The sequence below is a fragment of the Thermobia domestica genome, chromosome 8, assembly GCF_964235325.1.
Source record: "Thermobia domestica chromosome 8, izTheDome1.hap1.1, whole genome shotgun sequence".
Taxonomy (NCBI): Eukaryota; Metazoa; Arthropoda; class Insecta; order Zygentoma; family Lepismatidae; genus Thermobia; species Thermobia domestica.
This window is the reverse complement of record NC_137461.1, coordinates 197,527,968-197,544,191: the sequence shown is the minus strand read 5'-3', so window position 1 is coordinate 197,544,191 and position 16,224 is coordinate 197,527,968. Positions and strand designations below refer to the sequence as shown.

Here is a 16,224-nt window from a genome sequence, read left to right as displayed (position 1 = left end):
TCCGATAGTAGGCTAAGATCTTGTTGGAGAATGGTCTCGATCAATGGCTTAGCGCCATAGAATGAAGACAGAAAGGATGAAATAGCCAGATCCATGGCGCGGCGAATGCCGAGATCTCCGTGGTCAACAGGAAGGGACGTCTGCAACCAAGAGTTATTGTTGAGTGAACAATTCGGGATAGTTATCAAATTATATTCCTGCAATAACATATTTATAGGCATGCGACAAAAGTTTTGGACATGAGTTTACAATAACAAATAAGACAAAGGCAGCCAAACTAATTTTAATTAGAGATGAATTCTGTCCTTCCTTTACGTTAAAAATGGAAATATAACTGTTTCAGTTTTGTTAGCAATAAAGTTAAGATTATGGAACTGTAATATTACAGAACCTATTAACGTTGGTGAGACTATGAATGACTCTCTTTGTCGAAGTTCCTGTATTCTGTGCATTCGATACACGAATTTGCTGGTTCGGTTCCTAATAGTGATGCTTATTTTGCATACAAAACTGAGCAATAGTTCTTATCCCAGCTTAGCCCTTTGGGGACTTTTGATACATCTGCAACATGGCGCTGACATTCAGAATATGCTTTATACATCTCTAATATGATTTTTACACCGGGATTTTTGCAGTCATTCAAGCTTGGAAACATCTAAAAACATGTCTCATATGCATTTCCAGTCACCCGTGCGATGCCAGGGTGTAGTGACGTCACAAATATTGAAGAAGAAAAAATGGTAAATTTTAGGGCTTCTTTTAAAAAAGAAGTTCCTTACACATCCCTATTGATCCTAAGATCACGTTTTGAAATGTCTAGTTCGTAATGAAGCAAGGATTCCATCTGCATTATTGAAATTTTCCGATTGCATACCAGAAAAGGAAAACTCGCGTCCAAATTAAAAAATGGGATTTTTCAGGAAAGAATTACTCTCTTAGGAGGGAATATTCTCTCCTCGAGTGCACGATACCGATATGTAAATGTTACCGTTGGAAAAGGTCGTTCAGTTCAAAGACAACGAGGTACTTTTGATGACCCTCGAATAAAAAAGCCATCTGTCAGGAAATGTTTAGATAACATCATGTTATATTTTATGATGTAAAGTAGAGTGGGATAGTCTTTCCGTATGTGTTAATAATATTTCGCGCCATCAGTTTTCAAGCTATGAGATTTACATTTTGCACAGATATTACGTACATTATGTCGTATGTTTTAGTTGATTTCGAGATACGATCGTTAACACAACGGAAAGTGGCTCAATTTTGAAAAGTGGGATTTTTTTTTTTTTAAAAAAATCCGTTTTTAGGGAACTTTTCTCCTCAGGTATATGGTACTGACATGCTAGTGGTACCACTGGGAAAGCAGATTGATTCCAACGAAGACAAGAAAGGACGATTCATGTTTCTACAATGAACAATCTTTGTGCTGAAACTGATTGCTTAAAAATTAACCGAAAATGTATTATGCTGGGAAAATTGGTAAATCGGCTAAACCATCAACACTATTTGCCTTCGGACCACTTTTCGTATTTCATTCTCTTTAGAATGAAACAAATTATTTATGGTAACTTTCGCATGTTCGTGTAGTGTACGAGATGGGAGATATTCGGGATAAACGAGGACACTCTCTTTCACTTCCGTTTTCCCACTTTGGGCGGAAGGTTTCCGCCCCTCGTACATAATAGGAAAATTCAGCTTGTATACCCAGCCACAAAAGTAATTCTCCCCTAAGCGCTATAATTCAATTACTTGGGGTCCAGGTCATTTGCAGTTGTGAGAACGCCTAGACAGATGCAACCCAACTTACACGTAACTTTTCTCGGCACTGACAACAGTTGGTACCACTGAGTCAAGTCTGCATGGAAGTAAAAATGTGAGTAAATAACGCACGAAACATTTCTCCATTCTGTGATCAATTTCTCTTTCAGAGCGTGTTGTCCAACGAACATCATATGTTAATTTCAATATTGTTGTGTATGTAGTGTATGTTTCATTATACTGTACATTCAAAGATATAAAATCACTGATCACATATGAATCAGAAAATGCTTGAAAGTAGCTGAAAATATCAAATCTAGAACAACTACTGGAAATAACTTTGTAAATAATTGCCTCTACTGAGAGACCTTCTTCAATTCTTCTCATTCCAACATCTTTTTCATTTTGGAGGAGAGAAGATCTTGCATGTCACACTGAGTATGCATTGAAATTGAAATTGAAACAGAAACACTTGAAAAAGTTTCAGCCTCGCCGGGATACGAACCCGGGTCCACCAAATAGAACTTCAATGCGCTAACCACTCACCCACCGCAGTACTTAAAGTTCTTCTCAAACTAATACCTAGTTAAAGTCGTTAACTTAGAGGCTACGCCATCGTCAGAGCAATAACGTATGGGGAGCAGGGGGCACCTGCTCCCCCCAGAGAAGCTTCTCGCCGTTCGAGCTTCTCGCCATTTTGAGACAAAATTTTCTTATTCCATATACGATGGGAACATGAAATTAGAAATGAAGCATCGAATTGGATCTCCACATTACGTAAAGAAAACAGCACACAAAAAGTAAGTAGAACAAAAATGAGTCGTGGACCCATTTCGGTATTTAAAAAAAATGCCTACTAGTAGCGGGCTCTAGAAATAATATTTATTCGTATGGCTTTGAGATTTATCAATACTGTCTCCTTAATAATTTTGTCATGTACGGAATGAGCACAGTGTTTGTCGTAATAAAAAAAATTAAGGATTATGTCACTTATTATATGTAATTCTGAAATCTGTCAGCCTGTGCGTACCGACTCTTTCCGTCTCTAGGACTAAATTTTTGACAAACTTTTAAAAACAATTAGAATATAATAAATTATATTCAGACTCGTATCTTAAAACAAAATAATGTCTAGGGTAATTAACTTAATAAACAGGTTTATAATTCAGGATCTTATCTACATATGAAATCATAACACATGAGTTACCTCTATTAAAAGTTTATTTAGAAAAAGTTGAAAAATTCTATGAAATATCTTTCTTTAAAAGTGCATGAGAAATACCTGTTGGGTATTCTCTTCTCTAAATCCTTAATTTTTCTCTAGTTTTAGTAAACTTTATAAAGCTAAGGTATCTCTAATTATGTGCCTGTGGCAGACAGAAGGGTTAGCCCTCACTAAAAGCGTGCTCTGTCAACCTTAATTTATAAAGGGCATTGACTCACTATATCAAAAGCCCTGGCCTACGACCCTATTTCGTGTACTCCCTTAAATAGGAGATGCACTAGAAGGATATCTATCTAAATACTTATTATAGGGATAGGTAAATAAGGAGAAGTGAGTTCGCCTTATAGCAGCGAAAGATCCTTAAATAGATCTGGCAGGTAAAGGTTAGATAAGAACCATATCCCTGAATTAGGAGATGTGATTCAAAAAAAATCTAAAAACTCTATCAGTAGCCTCTTACGAGTCCACTTCGAGGAATCGAACCCAGGAATCTGTGTTCAGAGTATTCATAAAAACCTATTGCGTCCTGCAAGAGGAACAAATTACCTTATAACCGACCAAAGCCGTATACAGCTTCAGATTTGAACACGTGCTCAAAATTCTAGTAAATGGGAATTGTTAATCTAAATGCCATATCCACCTAAATATGGAATGTAGAATTTCAAGGATCAAATCCTGTCCCTATTCTACAGGGCCTAATTCCCTAGCAAAATTCTGTTTCTTGAATTAGTATAAGAATTATTTTTCTATATCCCTTCTTCTCACAGGACCTCATTTTAGTCCAAGAAAGAAGTCCCTTACAAATATAAACCTACTAGAAGGTAGAACCTAATATAGCTCATGCCTTCTGCCCTATCTAAGACTCGGAGAACCTAACGCGTCTAAGCAAGACCACCGTAATACTCCCCCTCTTCATTTACTTGAAGTAATAATATTCTCTTACTGGGAGAAAAAATGTTCCCACTCGGCTCACCGAGCCGAGTCCGTCCTATAGACTACATTTTGGAAACTGTTCGAAGTCTCTCCCAAGACTGACGGTCAACTGACCCCTTCCCTGTAAAAATCTTCCGTATATATAGGAAAGCTATCATATCAAAAGCTATGTAGAAAAAACTAGTGGAAGGGAGGAGGGTGTACTCCTACCAAAAAGAAGCTTTCTCTGAATGCTTTGAAACTGACTGTTATTCCCTGCAACAGAGTTGCTATCTAACTATTCTGTTTACTAGAGGTATTTTTTGTAGTAGCTGAAAATAGAAATAATATAAATATACACAGTAAATACAACAATTACATTTACATACAATTAATAATAGCAATAATTAATCACCCAATGACAAGATCTGGATTTCTTAACCTAATAATAATTGAGCTGAGCGAGCGAAGCTCTTATACTCGGGTTAGCCGTTTGGTTGTCCGCGATCTCCTCCTAGACCGTTTGGCCGATCTCAACCAAACTTAGCACGCTGATAGAGTATGCCGTCCTAAGTGAGAACATGGGTCGAAATCAAAAATCCGATGTACCATCAAGGAATAATCACTGAAAAACGCTTCCTCCCAGACCGTTTGGCCGATCTCAACCAAACTTAGCACGCTGATAGAGTATGTCGTGCTGAGTGAGAACATAGGTCGAAATCAAAAATCCGATGTACCATCGAGGAATAATCACCGAAAAACGCTTCCATAGACTTAACATGGGGAAAAAGTTTCCACGTGATTTTTTTGTCAACAATTAATATCTGCGCGTGATTTTCAAAAATTCCGGCGAAGCCCTTTTATTTTTTTAGCGTAAACATTTACAATTTTAATCACAATTTAAAAACAAATTAACGATTTTTAAACTTTTTTTAGCCGGAACAAAAGGTCAAGACGAAGAATTGTGCGATTGTTATGAAAAATACTGATTGTTTTAAAAAGTCACAATAAACTGATTACGTTGCTTAAGCTCGCTCAGCTCATTTCATTGCAATCGAGTATATCCATTGCATTCCTAGTAACTTAAAATATATAAACCAGTATCAATATTAAGATATAAAACATATATAAAATTAAAAACATTATTTAAACATAAAAACCAGCAAGTGATCCAAAAGTGTCACTTGCATATCCGGCGTCTTTGCAAAAATTAAAAAAAAAAAATGTGTGAGAGGGCCTACTCTTTTTCATTTAAAGTTCAATGTCTCTTTCAGTCTTTTCCTTAACTATACAAGAAAGGAAAACTCTGACCCTTCTCACCACACTGAAACACTTTACTTACACAAGTATTACACACGAAATTTACTTGAAAAATTATCTATGTATTTAATTTTTAGTCAATCATGTGGTTCACTTTGAATTGTCTAAAGTCTGGATCAGTTCTAATCTGAATAACTTTTACCACATAATACACAATACTTTCACACTGAATTCACACAATACCTTTGCTGAAAAAAGAATGAAAAATTAATAAACAAGAAAAAATTAATTCACTGGGTAAGCAATCTGGCTTCCCGATTTTCATAGTTTACTGTCTCGAACAGTTATTCAAAATCAATTTGAACTCAAAGTTCACACACGCACCAACCTTAGTCACCTTGAGGTTCTCCACAACACAGCTAGCGTGATAATCCATCAAGTGCAATAAAGCTGCATCTCAGCTACTATCTCCGACATCCTGGATAAGTTGTTTTACAGTGGCCCCTGCCACTAGGGTTTGTTAAACTGCAACCATCCTCATGCATATTTCATCGAAAATTGTCCAATTCGGCACCCAAGTTCAGGATAAGAACTTCTTATGTATATATGAGCCAAAAGTTCCATGCTACTCGACCTGATGTAGATACGAACTCTAGGACCCTTGGTTCGAGTCTTGGTAGCTACTAACGACACAACAAAACTGTAGCCATACTGTAATTTATTGTTTTCTTATGTTGACTCTTAGTTGATTACATACGACGAAACTTCTTCCGTCACTCTTCGAGAAACCTCAACGACCAAGTAAACTGATTCTTGCAAAGTTCTCATGATTGTGTAATACTAGTCTACTTTCACTTACTATTGGTATGGCGTGAGTCGACGACTGATAGTAAATTTAAACGATCGATATACTTAAGCGTACTAACCCAGCCATTTATGATATAACTGACGTGTACTGAAGGGAGTAAAGTTCTTTCCAAGTCTTGCTCTAAGCTATCTGAACTAAAGTCTCTAATTAGGTGTCTCTAAAGTAAAAATGAAGAATTGGCAGGAACTTAAATGTTCCAAAACAACTCCAATTACAGGAGAATGGCTGACTAACCATGTCTCCATTTTTCCTTACAAAAAGGCCAACGCATATATAAATGCAAACACAAGAGGGATAGGAACTCAGGTCTCTATCAAAACGAAAAGTGCTCGGGCACATAAAAACTCTGGGGGATGTCAAAGCTCCACTCCCCCCTTCCTCCTTATTCACACTACAGTACTCGCATGAAATTGTTGAAACATGATTGCTCGCGCGGATTACGATTGTAGTCCATATGATAAATATATATATCTTAGCGGTTATTCAATTGGTATTTTTACATTATTTTTGTGGGTTTTCACAAGCAATAAATAACATATTTCAGTGCAAACATTTTGTTTTTTAATGCATTAAATGGATTAGAAGCCAAAATTTTAGAATGCGTATGCAATTTAAAATATTTTTTCTAAATGTTCGTTTATTTTCTTACTATTTGATTAAAAATTGAAATAAAAGAGGAAATTTGCATTTAAAGTGTTAAAAATTGTTAAAAAATAAAAAGAAGTTGTTAAATTGTTTGCAAGTTTAACTTTTAGTCTTGAAAACAAGGTCCAAAGTAGGCAAAATTTTAGGTGATTCAGTCATAAGAGTTAGTGCAAAGAGTGTGCTCGTAGTCAGAGCAGATCCACTTACTGCACTTGAAACATCTTTTTCGGGAACTCTCGTTTCTTCATCTTCCACAAAGAGGTTCGATATGATTCATATCCACAAATTGAAGGAAGTCTCTACGGTTGATCATAGCATCATTGTTATTTTCTTTGAAAACAATGAGAGCGTTTACTTCAACAACGTTTAACACGTGGAAGAAGAGAGTGAGTGGCCATCTTTGCGAATTCCTGGCTGTATCACACTGGCGACACAATTTGTCCAATATGTCAACTCCAAATTTAGTGTTGTTCTATGGAGTAATAACTATGCATTGTAGGTATGATGTTATGACGCTGTGTTTGCGTATTTCTTGGGTGCACTGGATCAATATACCATCTGGTAATTCTGTATTCTCCAAAGGAAAATTCTCCGTTAAACCTGTCTTCCTGGATAACACCGTTCCTTTCTTCATCTTCTATTTCTTCCAAATCGTCACTACCACTTTCTTCAGAGTCACTACTCGACAACATCTTCCTTTATTTCATCTTAGTGTTCTATACTCAGAACACTTTCGTGGTCACTTTCAGTTTCTGTTAACCACTGTCGTATCTGTTCTTGCTCTGACATTTTAAACTAACATATATATCACATATATTTGAGCGAGTAATGTGAAATAATACATTCTAAACGAGAATAGTTAAAACGTTAAACAGAAAACAAACTAATGGGGGCGCGGTGGCTCAGTGGTAGAGCGTTCACCTCCGGTGCTTGGGGTCCCTGGTTCGATCCCAGCTCGCGCCGTATGGACTTTGTGGTGGACAAACACCGTGCTCGTGGGCTTTCTCGGGGTTCTCCCGTTTCCTCCCACTTTCTTCATTCCACCATTTCACTCATTTCTCATTATCACCGTCTCCTTTAGCCTAGCCGGCATAAAGTGGGACGTTAAACTTAGAGATAGAGAAAACAAACTATCACGTCAGTACTCGCACGGATTACAATAGTAGTCCATGCGAAAATAACAATCAGTATAACATCAGTGCGTTGACTTTGGGTGCTATCAATCGACTAATGGTGTTCTAGAAATGGGGGAGGAAGGTAGACGACTGCTCAAGGATACAAGTGTTGCCAACCCTCAGATACCAGAAAACTGAAACCCACTGGACTACAATAGTAATCCGCGCGAGCAGTGTAGTGTTAACCAAAGAGGGATCAACCGCATCCACGATGCAAAAAAGAAAAATGTTTCCTATTCGTAACAGTTACTCAATTCTTCCCAAGTTACTATAGATCCATCAAATTTTTAACTTCATTCTTCACTGCACTCATGTTGTAAAAAAGAACAATTTACTTGACTTCCCATCAGTCCTTTTTCTTTAAAAATCGACTGGTAACCTCAGTTACAATAACCGCTGGGCACAACTCTAACCCTTAGCAGGTTGCTTACATAAAAAAGCACAGGCGGTCTACTGACTATTCAACAAGTTCTGTTGTCATCCCAGACACTATTTATCCTTTCTTTTAAAAAAAATCTTGACAAAGCTATCTTCCTCAATAAAATCGACTCAAGATAATACACCATAAATAGTGAAATTTCGCAAGCCCAAAAACAAACCAAAAGGTAGTGGCTATTTACACAAACTTTATGGCAGGCTACTCTTCCCTCCATATCAAAATTTCTTACTCTGGTGCTGTGTAAGAAATAAAAAGGTCATTTCAAATAGGGTTATTGTTGTTCACATTTCCTTTTCCTTCCAGAGGGTCTCCCAGAACTTCCGCCCCTACCATTTTCTCGTCCTTCGGGGCGCTGAGTGACCATCTTTTACAACTAACTTCTATTGTCAAACAGAGGCTCGTTCTCCTTCCTTGACACATTTTTCCCTTTTGTTCAACTTCCACATGTTTGGGGTAACTTCCTAAGTAATAATTCCACGCCACCCTTTCATGGTGCAATATAGCCAGAAACAGTTGTTCCATACAAACTTGCGTAAATTTTGGTCTCAATAAGTCCTCCTTTTAACGGTATCCCGTGTACAAAAAAAACAAAAAAAAAACTGTCATTCATGGCTTCTCTAGGACTATCTTCCGCTCCTGTCATTGTTGCTACCTAACGTAACAAAGTTTTCCCCTACAAATAGAGCTGTATCTTTCGTGCGTTTTTTTCCTATTTGTTTCTTCCTCATTTCTGTTTCGTAATTACCTATATAGTATTCCAGAAATGAAACTATCTTCGAATTCCGAACAGTTAGCAAAAGGTGATTTGAAGTTAAACCAATTCCTACTATCCCCATATAACAAGTGGGTAACTAACTTTTCCAAAATAGTTTCCAAAGAAACATTTCTCCTCTTAGAGTAGTCGTCAATAGAGTCAAAAGGCGAAAAGGGCATTACTTCGAATCTCCTCTAAAACGAGATAGTTCAATTTTTACGTCCTCGGGACGGTCCAGCACGAACAATTTTGCTTTTCTACGTTTACATTATTGCGACTTTGCTGTTCTTGGTCTTTACTATTTCCAGTTCTCGGTCTACCCAATTTTATTAATTCTAAAATCTGTTCAACAGTTACATCTTCTGTTTCTGATAAATTTAAGGCCTCCTTTAAAGTCTGCAGATCCACTGTAGTCGCCATTTCTGTTTTCTTTCCGGATGTAAGTTTCATATAAAACTATTGTTATGATTTCATATACCGGACGAAAGCCCACATATGTTTGTCGTAATAAAAAAAATTAAGGATTACGTCACTTATTAAAAAAAATCCGTTTTTAGGGAACTTTTCTCCTCAGGTATATGGTACTGACATGCTAGTGGTACCACTGGGAAAGCAGATTGATTCCAACGAAGACAAGAAAGGACGATTCATGTTTCTACAATGAACAATCTTTGTGCTGAAACTGATTGCTTAAATATTAACCGAAAATGTATTATGCTGGGAAAATTGGTAAATCGGCTAAACCATCAACACTATTTGCCTTCGGACCACTTTTCGTATTTCATTCTCTTTAGAATGAAACAAATTATTTATGGTAACTTTCGCATGTTCGTGTAGTGTACGAGATGGGAGATATTCGGGATAAACGAGGACACTCTCTTTCACTTCCGTTTTCCCACTTTGGGCGGAAGGTTTCCGCCCCTCGTACATAATAGGAAAATTCAGCTTGTATACCCAGCCACAAAAGTAATTCTCCCCTAAGCGCTATAATTCAATTACTTGGGGTCCAGGTCATTTGCAGTTGTGAGAACGCCTAGACAGATGCAACCCAACTTACACGTAACTTTTCTCGGCACTGACAACAGTTGGTACCACTGAGTCAAGTCTGCATGGAAGTAAAATTGTGAGTAAATAACACACGAAACATTTCTCCATTCTGTGATCAATTTCTCTTTCAGAGCGTGTTGTCCAACGAACATCATATGTTAATTTCAATATTGTTGTGTATGTAGTGTATGTTTCATTATACTGTACATTCAAAGATATAAAATCACTGATCACATATGAATCAGAAAATGCTTGAAAGTAGCTGAAAATATCAAATCTAGAACAACTACTGGAAATAACTTTGTAAATAATTGCCTCTACTGAGAGACCTTCTTCAATTCTTCTCATTCCAACATCTTTTTCATTTTGGAGGAGAGAAGATCTTGCATGTCACACTGAGTATGCATTGAAATTGAAATTGAAACAGAAACACTTGAAAAAGTTTCAGCCTCGCCGGAATACGAACCCGGGTCCACCAAATAGAACTTCAATGCGCTAACCACTCACCCACCGCAGTACTTAAAGTTCTTCTCAAACTAATACCTAGTTAAAGTCGTTAACTTAGAGGCTACGCCATCGTCAGAGCAATAACGTATGGGGAGCAGGGGGCACCTGCTCCCCCCAGAGAAGCTTCTCGCCATTTTGAGACAAAATTTTCTTATTCCATATACGATGGGAACATGAAATTAGAAATGAAGCATCGAATTGGATCTCCACATTACGTAAAGAAAACAGCACACAAAAAGTAAGTAGAACAAAAATGAGTCGTGGACCCATTTCGGTATTTAAAAAAAATGCCTACTAGTAGCGGGCTCTAGAAATAATATTTATTCGTATGGCTTTGAGATTTATCAATACTGTCTCCTTAATAATTTTGTCATGTACGGAATGAGCACAGTGTTTGTCGTAATAAAAACAATTAAGGATTATGTCACTTATTATATGTAATTCTGAAATCTGTCAGCCTGTGCGTACCGACTCTTTCCGTCTCTAGGACTAAATTTTTGACAAACTTTTAAAAACAATTAGAATATAATAAGTTATATTCAGACTCGTATCTTAAAACAAAATAATGTCTAGGGTAATTAACTTAATAAACAGGTTTATAATTCAGGATCTTATCTACATATGAAATCATAACACATGAGTTACCTCTATTAAAAGTTTATTTAGAAAAAGTTGAAAAATTCTATGAAATATCTTTCTTTAAAAGTGCATGAGAAATACCTGTTGGGTATTCTCTTCTCTAAATCCTTAATTTTTCTCTAGTTTTAGTAAACTTTATAAAGCTAAGGTTTCTCTAATTATGTGCCTGTGGCAGACAGAAGGGTTAGCCCTCACTAAAAGCGTGCTCTGTCAACCTTAACTTATAAAGGGCATTGACTCACTATATCAAAAGCCCTGGCCTACGACCCTATTTCGTGTACTCCCTTAAATAGGAGATGCACTAGAAGGATATCTATCTAAATACTTATTATAGGGATAGGTAAATAAGGAGAAGTGAGTTCGCCTTATAGTAGCGAAAGATCCTTAAATAGATCTGGCAGGTAAAGGTTAGATAAGAACCATATCCCTGAATTAGGAGATGTGATTCAAAAAAAATCTAAAAACTCTATCAGTAGCCTCTTACGAGTCCACTTCGAGGAATCGAACCCAGGAATCTGTGTTCAGAGTATTCATAAAAACCTATTGCGTCCTGCAAGAGGAACAAATTACCTTATAACCGACCAAAGCCGTATACAGCTTCAGATTTGAACACGTGCTCAAAATTCTAGTAAATGGGAATTGTTAATCTAAATGCCATATCCACCTAAATATGGAATGTAGCATTTCAAGGATCAAATCCTGTCCCTATTCTACAGGGCCTAATTCCCTAGCAAAATTCTGTTTCTTGAATTAGTATAAGAATTATTTTTCTATATCCCTTCTTCTCACAGGACCTCATTTTAGTCCAAGAAAGAAGTCCCTTACAAATATAAACTTACTAGAAGGTAGAACCTAATATAGCTCATGCCTTCTGCCCTATCTAAGACTCGGAGAACCTAACGCGTCTAAGCAAGACCACCGTAATACTCCCCCTCTTCATTTACTTGAAGTAATAATATTCTCTTACTGGGAGAAAAAATGTTCCCACTCGGCTCACCGAGCCGAGTCCGTCCTATAGACTACATTTTGGAAACTGTTCGAAGTCTCTCCCAAGACTGACGGTCAACTGACCCCTTCCCTGTAAAAATCTTCCGTATATATAGGAAAGCTATCATATCAAAAGCTATGTAGAAAAAACTAGTGGAAGGGAGGAGGGTGTACTCCTACCAAAAAGAAGCTTTCTCTGAATGCTTTGAAACTGACTGTTATTCACTGCAACAGAGTTGCTATCTAACTATTCTTTTTACTAGAGGTATTTTTTGTAGTAGCTGAAAATAGAATAATATAAATATACATAGTAAATACAACAATTACATTTACATACAATTAATAATAACAATAATTAATCACCCAAATCTGGATTTCTTAACCTAATAATAATAACTTAAAATATATAATTCAGTACCAATATTAAGATATAAAACATATATAAAATTAGAAACATTATTTAAACATAAAAACCAGCAAGTGATCCAAAAGTGTCACTTGCAACAGGTAGTAACTAACGGAACCGGAGACCTCCCGTACGGGAGAGCCAGCAGGCTCTGGAGCCCCAATAAAGATTAAGAGAAAATTGGAAAGAGGTGGCCCAAGACTTGAAAAGAAACTTTTCCTAGGGGGCCCAAATAAGCTTATTAATGCTTCCACCCCCAGAAGAAATCTAAGTTACGGCGCTGGCAACCGGTTGCAGGGACTGTCCCGATTTACTTATATTTCGTCTTTACCACAACTTCTAATTTTCAAAGAAGAAAAGACGTATTTTCACATTTTTAAATTGCATCAAGACGTGTAGAAATAGACAGTTCTATGTTTATGTTCTATAGTTTATTTTCTTATATTCATATGAGGAATTTGAGGACACATGATCATGAGGCTGCTGATCAGGCGCAATCCACTAGGGATTAGAATTCCACTGAAGAGCAAGGTCCGAATTTTAGTTGTCCTCGGTATTTCTGTGTTCGTTTTCCTGTAGTGTTTGGAATACGTCGAAAGAAGATGAGGAGCCAGTGGCCAACAATACTCCGGTTGGGGCGATTTGATTTTTAAAAATTATGAAAGCAGGAAATTCTCATTGCAGCTTCCTGCATTCAAATCCCGTCGTAGCAGTTATTAATTTTTCTGAATGGGAAGATAATACTTATGCAATTGTTGTTGTAGTTACGCCGTCCTTTATTATTATTATTATTATTATTATTATTATTATTATTATTATTATTATTATTATTATTATTATTATTATTATTATTATTATTATTATTATATTACTACAGAAGGAAAGAAAAAGTAATATAGTCGAAGGTATTCATAGGAACAGAAAAAAATAGAGTATGTCAGATTTTTCTTGGGTTTACACATGAACGCAATAATATTATTACGTTTATGGATTTACATATAGAATTATCGTTTCATAACGACAAGAAATGGAATATAATGATTTGTTAGCTGATAACAGTAATCCATTGTAATTCGCCCTTCTAAGTAGAAAGGTTATTTGACATCTGAAATAGGATCAGTCCAGTGACTAGCGTTGTAAGTTCGATCACAATTTGCAGTTTGTGCACAGCTAATTCCTTGGAACTAATTTTTTGCCCATACTACAGCAGTAAGGACGTGTTTAGGCTTTATGTTATCATCAATTCTTGTCCAAACACGTTACTTGCCAGACGCTTACGAATGAAGTTGGTACGGATGACGTAATTTTGTGTTGTTGGCATTTTACCTGTGAAAGAGGTCGTCTCAACTCTTAGGCCCAGAGAAATTGAAAATTTTTCATATTAGTATACGTCAGAAATATTAGTTTTGTAGATTGTAAAAATTTACTTAACAGTCACACCCGGAATCGATCTCGTGTCCCCAACATTATGAAACTAACGCTGAAGCCACAACTCTAAGACAACACTGTTCTGGAAGAAGTAAAGAATGGAGCTGTAGTGAATTCTTTTATTACACACTTTTAAGATTCCAGTGTAATAATGCTGAAACTTGCTGATTTCAGTCGCGATAAATTAGTAAAGTATTAGGAAGAATGAATAGTCCGGAGAAGTCAACTTTAAATTGACAACTCATATATACAGAGGCGCTGCCATATGCTCTCGACTCGAGCCCTGATTTTTCACCTCACGGCATTGGACAGATACTTACATTGAATAGAATCTGGTGTTTATGGGCACTGGCTTATTTTTTAAGTTAAGTAATTTAACGATCCTTACTCTCTTATGATCATCGAAACCTTTAGAATACTTCCCATATCCCTTTGAGGATCCTATAGTACAATTTGTACCATACGCATTTTTCATAGTACATTGCGTTATTTCTCTTTTATTTGAGCTTTTTCGTCCGGCTTTTTTGTTTTCTAAGTCCAGAGGCCTTGTAGTAGACATTACGTATGGTTTCAGACCTTCCTGCATTCAGACATAGGAGGTGATGAAGTCATAAATCAAAAATTTATTTTCTCATTTACTAAGCCTATGTTCAATATTTTTGGCGGGCTTGTTTTTCCACGTAGAAGATTGAACTTTCGCACAAACATTTAGACCACCGAGTAGTATTTACTAGATTTTTTGTTCCTTTGTCAGTGCTAAAACAGAGGGGGAACCAGAGGGGCAAAGGGTTGAAAAAGGGATATTTTTACCCCCAAAATCCCGTTTTTCGTAATTTTCCCGCCTTACATACATGATGGGGACACGTGAGTCATACCGTCTCAAAGGCAATTCCATTCTGAAGATAATGACGGCCGAATCATTGTCCTAGGGTAATTAGGGACGTCTCAGGGAATTTTTGAAAAATATACTTCTATGTAGGGAAAAATAGGATATGGTGGCTATATTTCTTTTGGCGGGCTCGCTTTTCCACCTAGAAGATTGAAATTGTGCACAAACATTCAGTCCACCGAGTAGTATTTAACAGATTTTTTTAGATTTCTGCGTTAAAACAGGGGGGTCCAGAGGGCTAAAAGTTGAGAAAAGGGAAATTTAGACCAAAAAATTCCCTTTTCTCTGGAATTTCCCGCCTTAGATACATGATGGAGACATGTGAATGGTACCGCCTGAAAGGCAGTTCTATTCAGAAGATAATATTTGCGATACATGACCCTAGCATAATTAGGGATGTCTCAGGATTTTTTTCCCCTGAGATCATAGTGTTTTGTGGTAATTTGGGGCATTGTGGGAAATTTTGATAAAATTTCTTCCTCCCTTACTATTCAAGATAGAAACTTGAAATTTGGCACACACATTCAGTATACCAAGTACTATTTATCAGATATTTTAGATGGATACGTTCACTCAAGAAGGGTCCAGGGGGGCCAAAATTCGAGAAAAAAATTCCCTCCGAAACTTTCACTTTGACATTTTTCCCGCTTCTGGTATATGGTATGAGTATGCAAGTGGTACCATTTGAAAGCCAGCTCTATTCTGAAGAGAATGAGGTATGAACCATGATTCTAGGATAAATAGTGACGATACAGTAGCTGCTTGACTGAAAGTCTAAAAAATAGCCCAGAAAGCCAGGATCCGGTGGAGCTGTAGTGAATTCAGTTATTACTCACTTTTAAGATTCCAGTGTAATAATGCTGAAACTTTCTGATGTCAGTCGTGATAAATTAGTAAAGTATTATGAAGAAAGAATAGTCCACAGAAGTCAACTGTAAATTTACAACTCATATGTACGGAGACGCTGCCATATGCTCTCGACTCGGGCCCTGATTTTTCACCTCACGGCATTGGACAGATACTTACATTGAATGGAATCTGGTGTTTATGGGCACTGGCTTATTTTTTAAGTTAAGTAATTTAACGATCCTTACTCTCTTATGATCATCGAAACCTTTAGAATACTTCCCATATATATACACCGTATAGAAAGGTGAAATGTAGTATCCAGGCTTGGTGTAGCATGCAAGTAAACAAATAAAAGGCAACAGTATGATATTTCCCTCCGCCAAGTCCCGTTCAATGTGGTGTGTTGCTTATTCAACAAAAACACGTGAAATCCAAT

General features: G+C 36.8%; 1 protein-coding gene across 2 annotated transcripts in view; it reads right to left on the bottom strand.

Annotated features, from left to right (window-relative positions):
- Positions 1-16,224, bottom strand: part of LOC145691914 (uncharacterized) — a 183,657-nt gene that overhangs the window by 120,588 nt on the left and 46,845 nt on the right. The window lies entirely within an intron of this gene.